General features: G+C 50.3%; 1 protein-coding gene across 5 annotated transcripts in view; it reads right to left on the bottom strand.

The window, feature by feature from the left end:
* LOC126579776 (band 4.1-like protein 4) overlaps nt 1-4,424 on the bottom strand; it is a 100,570-nt gene extending 96,146 nt beyond the window's left edge. For all 5 annotated transcript variants that reach the window (XM_050243381.1, XM_050243389.1, XM_050243410.1 and 2 more), the window contains exon 1: nt 3,832-4,424. The gene's annotated coding sequence lies outside the window, so the exon portion shown is untranslated. The remainder of the gene's footprint in view (nt 1-3,831) is intronic.
* Nucleotides 4,425-7,005: the final 2,581 nt, after the last annotated feature.

Consider the following 7,005-nt stretch of genomic DNA (forward strand, 5'->3'; position numbering starts at 1 on the left):
CCTTACGGGGACACTGGATGGATGGACCTAGGAAAGTAGGTTGTTGTTTATGTTGTGTATGTTTCGCTCGATCGCAAACAAATTACTTATCGTTTCGGGCTTCAGTTCACTCCCAGGAATCCCCAGGCATAAGACCGAGAATCTCCTCGGGGGACCGCACCTTTTCACGATGTCCTTTTTTGTAGCCTCGGTAACCGAGCCTGCCCCTGAGGGTGGCTAATGGTGCCACGGTGTAGAAACTGACTCCCTCGCTCGTCGGAACCTCGTCATCGTCGTCGTCGACGTCGTCGTCGTCGTTGGTTTGGAATCAAATTTGAAATACCAACCGTTCCGGACCTCTTCAAAGCATCGTCGTGTCCGCTGGTCCGCTAATTGGAGCGCTTCAAGCAACAAGCCGCTCAGTCCTTCGCTTCATGAATTAATCAAAATTCAACTCACACCCTCCCGCCCCCGGGCCGTCGGGTGTGACGTGCTGACCAACCATCTCACCACCTAAGGCGGAACTGACTTGCGCCTGACTGACTGACGGAGTCCGTTTGCCTGACGGACGGACGCGGTCCCCAATAAAGACGCCAGTTCCCGGTGAAAAGCATCCTCCAGCGATTCGCGCGCTTTTTAATTGGCAACAATTAATCGACACAAACGACGCATCAAAGGCCTTTGCTGCTGCTGCTGCTGCTGTCCTTCTCGTCTCGCCCCCCCCCCCCCCCCCCGCCTGTCTTGTTTGTCTTGTTTGAAGAGGGAGGAGAGGCCGGCACCACCGGCATACACAAAACACCTCCAACCCCCGTGGAAGTGGTGCCAAATTCAAAAGAATTTTTAATTAAGCATCAACAGAGGGGGAGTAAGAAATGGCGTGGGATGGAAGGAGGCTGGAATCGACTTTAAATCGTCGGCCCCACTCCTGGCCAATCGTTCGTCTCGAAGACGCGAATTTTTAATTGAAAGCACACGGACAGATCCTGCAGTGGGAGTTCTCGGGAGTCCTCGAGCCAGGCACCCGCTAGTTACCTCCGAAGAGCGTATTCATCGCAAAGGATCCTGCCACGATCCAGGAACACCACCCAACAGCGCAATAACAAGCTTTAAATTAGTCAATAAATTACGGTAACTCAATTTGTGTGCCACGGCGGCTCCGTTGGTGGTGGTACGCGGTACGGGTGGCTCACATCCGACATCCGGCCGCCAGAATGGCGATCAATTTGTCAATCAAATCATCTCCCATCCACCATGGCAAACAGATAAATCTCCTCTTTCTTTTGCTTGTGTTCTTCCGCCGCTGTGTTCTGGTCGCCTCTCTTAACACGCCAGCCACGAGAAGCTCGTGTCTGGAGAAGGACGTGAGTGAGGACCGATCTGCGGCACTGGCGCCAACGCCAAGTCTCTAATGCCCTCCAGCCTTCTCGCAATAAACGAGTTCCCTTTTGGGGTTCCGTGCGCTCTGCGAGGAAGAAGTTTTCCGTGAGTGAAATATGGCCATAGATTAGGAATTTTTGGGGAAGGTTCGTGGAAGGCGCGCCGCAAGGTATCAATCTAATCATCACGCGACGATAACACTTCATTGTGAGCTCCAATCCAATATCTGGGAGGCCACAGACAGGAGGAAAAGAGCGATCTTTGCCAAAAAAAAACCTTGCCGGGACCTTGGGCTTGACAAATGGCCCCGATAACCGATGATGTATTCGTTCATCGCTGGGCGGCAGGTGCGTGACTCCGCGGAGCCACACGAGGTGACGCGATGTTGCTCGTGGCGTTGGCATCACTTTCACTTCACCGAAAGCGGGAGTAGGCTGCGCAACGGCTCAACGGTGGAAGAAGCGGCACCCGGCTTGCTGAGATTGAATTGCTTCCTTCCTTCGCTGCGTGTCTGTGCGATCTGATCTCGAAGACTGGAGCACAGCCGAGCGCCCTAAACGGAGCTGACAGTTTAAGCCGCACCCGGGCCTCACTTCCCGGGAGAGGTTGTTGGACGATACACAATCGAGCATCGAGAATTCCCTCGATTCACCTGTGGCACTTCAACTTCACCCTACACACGCGCGCGCGCGAGACACACCTAGCCTATTAGCTAGCAGTTTAGTTTGCCGGCAGCAACAGCGAACCGCCGACCCTCCGAAGGCAACGGAGGATGAGGGTTGGGTAAATTATTAATTTTAATTGAAAAACTTTCACGATTACTAAGTCATCCTCCTCCACCGGACGAGACGAGGGCGATGGAGGTCGTGGAAACACACCTCCGCCCCTCCTCTGCCCTCTCCCCTCAAAGGTTATTGGAGAGCCGCTAGAGAGATCTGGCTGGCTGGCTGACTGGCTTAGACCGTCCTCCGGGTGCCTTGGTTGGTAGCGCATTTTTATTGTAAAATTTTAATGAGTTTTCGAATCCAGCGTCCGATCCGGACCACCACCAGCACCACAAATTGGGTAGTTTTTAGTTTCAAGTCCACATTTCTCCCACATCATCATCTAATGAGACATCATTCCGCGGAGAGTCCACGAGGGTTCGCTTCCCACTTCCCCACGAAACACGAAATCTCGTCAAACTTTCCACGGTCCCGGAGTCACTTAGAATCTTGAGAAGAAGCCATGTCACCCTCCGATGGGCGGACGAATGGACGAACGAGTTAATGAGTCGCAGCTTTTCCCGCAAATCGTCCTCCCGCGAATGTTCCAGCTCCTGTATCTCATCGGATTAGTAGCGATAAGTATTGTTGCTGGTGTCACAAGCTTGTTGCTGGTGCTGCTGCTGCGTAACATGAGCTTATGCACGCGATGCGTCGCTGGAAAAGTCTGCACTCCGCGGGTCGGGTTATCGTCCCCGTAGAAGACAGTTCTCATCTGGAAACTGTCGCAGGGTTGCGGTGCCTTGGGGCAATGGCTTTTGTGATTTTTCGCAAGAGTTTTCTCATTTTCTCTCGACATCGAGGTGCAGCCGGGACGGATGGCGAATTAATTGGCCAACACCTGGCATCAATCATGATATCGTGTCCCTCTGTACTTTTCGATCTTGCTCTCGATCTCATGTTCCCAGACCAAACCGTGCGAGAAGAGGACACAGTGCATCCCCCGGTCCCGGGACAAAAGGGCGTTTGTTGGTGGCCCTCAAGCCGCGACCTCTTGAGCGACGGATCGCGCGATTGTGCGTGGATCCCCGATGGTAGATTGCAAAAACAAGGTCATTGTAGGGACGTGGGATCGATGTGGGTGCCGCCGAGGGCCTGATTTCCGATTCCGATGCCAACCAGTCAGCCAGCCTGCCAGTGAAAACACTATTGTTTCGGCCAAACACTATGGTACCCGGTAATTATCTTTCTCGCGACGTCTTGTTTTTGGTGCGCGTTGGTTGGTTGGTTGTCGGAGTCGACAGAAAAAGGGAAAAAAAGCATGTCTTAAAGACGATTGTATCTTCTTCTTCGAGAGAAAGAGAGTGCGATGGCCATCTCATCTTGTGCACTGGAACAGCATCAACCCTGGTTGCATCAATTCCACCAGCATGGGGCCACCGTTGGGTTGAAGTGTCAGTGAGTTTCCAAGTACCCTGACCCCCCCGTACTTCATTAGCTTGCCAAAAATGCCGCGAAGCTTGTTGGCGTGCCAGCATACATTCCAGCAAGACCCCGAAAACAAAACGAAACATCCTGGTAAAACATGCGCAGTGGCCTGGGAACTCGCAACGATGTGCCAACAATGCTGGGAAATGCTGGCAGTTTGTTCTCTCGGCCGGCCAACACCGAAAAGCCAACAACCAATTGTTCCACACCATGAATTCATCATTCATCATTCATCATCATCATCATCATCATCATCATCATCATCCCCATCATAATGGCTTACGTTTCGCAGTGTTTTCGGGGTGGCCCCGGAGCTTTATTCCGTTCGCTGTAGCAGCTCTTGAAGGCGCAGCCGGCAGCAGCTTGTTATCTCTTCCAGCACAACAAGAAGACGAGGCGGATGACCGAAGATTCTCACGGAGTCATTCACGGCCACGGCTGGGAATGCACAACGACGACGCGACGACTGTACTTCCGATCTTCACTTTCACAATTGCGCGCGCACGCTCTCGCTCACTCGCAAGAAGCTTATTCACCGGACACCGGAGGATGATCCTAACCAGCAACTGAGCAGCACAAACACTCACAGAGGCCTTCTACCTCTCCCACCGGTGGGTGGACTTTTCACAAAACTTCACGCAATACGGTACGGGGCACTGAAAGCAAAGCAGCACAACACAGGCATCACCTGGGAACCGACTGGAGTGGGTGTACTTTCACTGTGCGATTCCGAATCCGAAACGCACCTCAGATCCCGGCACCCCCTTTCCACCTTGCCTCTTCTTCTTCTTCTTCTTCAGCAGTTGACCAGCAGTAATTAATCAACAAATTCGCGGTGCAACTGCACTGCCACCCACTGGCCACCACTAATGAGGCTCTCTCTCTCTCTCTCTCCGGCACTGCTATTTTCCACTTTTCCTTCAGCGCCTATAATGATCGCTCGAATGCCGGACCAGAAACTCACTTTCATCACTTAGGGCATGGACGCACGCACACGTGGTGCACCGATGCACCGATGCACCGACTGTTTCGGTTTTGCGTTGCCGCGTGTTTTGAAAATTTTCCTTCCAATTTTCCACCTCCCACGGACCGGGCCGCACGCACGCACGCATCAGCGCACAAGTCGAACGGAGCGACTACCACCCACGATGCGTGGATCCAACCGGCAACAGTGTGTGCGCGAAGGGATGCGCGATGAACAACAGGGTGTGTAACGGTGTGCGCTAGATGTTCAGCTTCCTGCGACCATGCGGTTTACCGGCACGCGCCACACATTACACCGCGAACGACGGCGAGACGTTGTCACGGATCACGAATGCTTCCAGCGTTGGTATCATCTTTAGCCTCCACCGGAGAGCAACGGAACGGATTTGTTGCGCTCGATTGCACCGTCTGCACTACACTTTACACACTTGCACTGCACCGTATACTGGAACGAAACCTCAACTCAACTCGATAAAGCCGGCAGCATTAGCGAGATGAACCACGGTAGATCCACGGTCGACGATGAAGAACGGCTTGTACCGCACCGAGCAATCGTCACACACTGGCTGGCTCGCTGGCTGGCTGGCTGGTGTTTCGGATCTCCAGCGCCACACTGGTCTAGAACACGTTGGTCTCGTTTGGTTGGCGAACGATACGAACGGCGAGCCCGCCACGAAACACGAACAGTGGGATGCTGAGGGTTATGCTGTTGCTGCTCGCTCGAGCCGACGGACGACGACGGCATCGGCTGGTGGAGACCCGGTGGCCGTACTCGGTTCATTCATCGTTTTCGTTGATTCATTCCGAGCGCTGTTCATCCATTCCACGAAAAGGGTTGGCACCAACGGGCCCAACAGAGGTGTGGGAATGCTGTAGCAGATCACAAATCCTTCTGCTGTATCTTCTGACGATACTGATCATCTTTCGGATTCTAGTGGACAAAAGGAACTGGATACTTACTATAAAACTCCCAAAAGTCGTCAATTCAACTGAGCTCCTATTTATGCATCTGGATTTAAGAAGTTAAATTTCAGTGCTGGGGGCTGTTGGAGTTTCAAATGTTTTTTTTTTGAATGAAAAGCCGAATCGAGCCGAATATAAACGGCGAGAGCAGCCGGAATCAACACAGAGAGATACATAGAGAGAGAGAGCGAGTGGACGGATTCCGAAGAGCATAAAACCGAACACCGAATGAATTGCCGAGGGTGGTTTTTGGCCGGGCTCAACCCTTACCTTTCTTGGGGCTGTACTGTTGCTGGGCGATCAGAAATCATGCCAGGTGGAATGTGTTGTGTTTGAGAATTAATTTTGATTTACGAAAAGGAAGAGAACTTAGAACATAGCAGGGAATCCATGTGATAATCCATCTCATCATAGCATATCGTGCTCAGTGGAATGGACCTCGGTAGACTGGATGATTTTTTGTATCCTTGGCAACAATTGTGGGATGGGGGCGGCACACGTGTTGCTTTCAAAGTACTGACAGATTATTAGGAAATGATTACGGTCCAAGATGATAAAGCGACAATTGTAAGCACTAATTGTGTGGTACTATAATTCTCGATAGCAGACTTTCGATTAGGAAGCTTTTGGAACAGAAAACTGACATAATTTTGATCGGTGCTCAAAATATGAACACAGCTGTCGACGAATCCGATCACAAATTGAATCAGAATTCAATTTCGAATACTGGTCGTCTGGTTTACATGCTGTCCACGTTGTATTCGATTAAAAGGATTTAGGCATTGAACACCATGGTAGGTCAATATTAAAATGATAAGATTTTATCAACAAAATTACTGGTTTACTGAATTAGTATGAGCGACAATTGCATTCTTGCACTCAAAGGTAAGAAAAAAATGGATCATTAGGATCAAAAAGATTTAGTTAGTATGCGTTTAAATTTATAAGTTAGTAGAAGGAACGCACCAGTGCATGGTAGAACCAGCTTTATAAAGAGAAGGGTTTTCAATGCATTGCTGATAATAATTGATCTGAAATGATTTTAATTGTATTATCTTATTTGCCATTATAAAATCTGATTTGCTCAATAAAATAAATCAGCTCAATTACAGCTTTGATTACATACCAATATTAACTTCAAATTAATTATATAACGTAAGCTCCAATCGTTAAGAGAAACCAGTACTACACACAAAGTAGTAATAACGTTAACTTTTGTTTACGCATATCATTTGTGCGTGAAAATTTCCACCAAAAAGCTTCATTTCAACATCACGGGCTGATAGCGTAACTCATTCCAGATAAACCAAGATAAACGGTCGTTTGCTGTAGGCTTCTGTCTGACCGTAGCATGATGATGTGAGGTCAGCTATCAACATCGGTAAATCAGAGGCACCCCAGGGGTCTCCCCCCGGGTCTTAACTCCTTTATCCACGCGCCCTAATTCGTCGAAGCTGTCACGAGGGACACCAGCATCGTCAGCTTGATACGGGCCCATGACCGGCCGGTT

The sequence above is a fragment of the Anopheles aquasalis genome, chromosome 2, assembly GCF_943734665.1.
Source record: "Anopheles aquasalis chromosome 2, idAnoAquaMG_Q_19, whole genome shotgun sequence".
In the NCBI taxonomy this organism is placed as follows: domain Eukaryota; kingdom Metazoa; phylum Arthropoda; class Insecta; order Diptera; family Culicidae; genus Anopheles; species Anopheles aquasalis.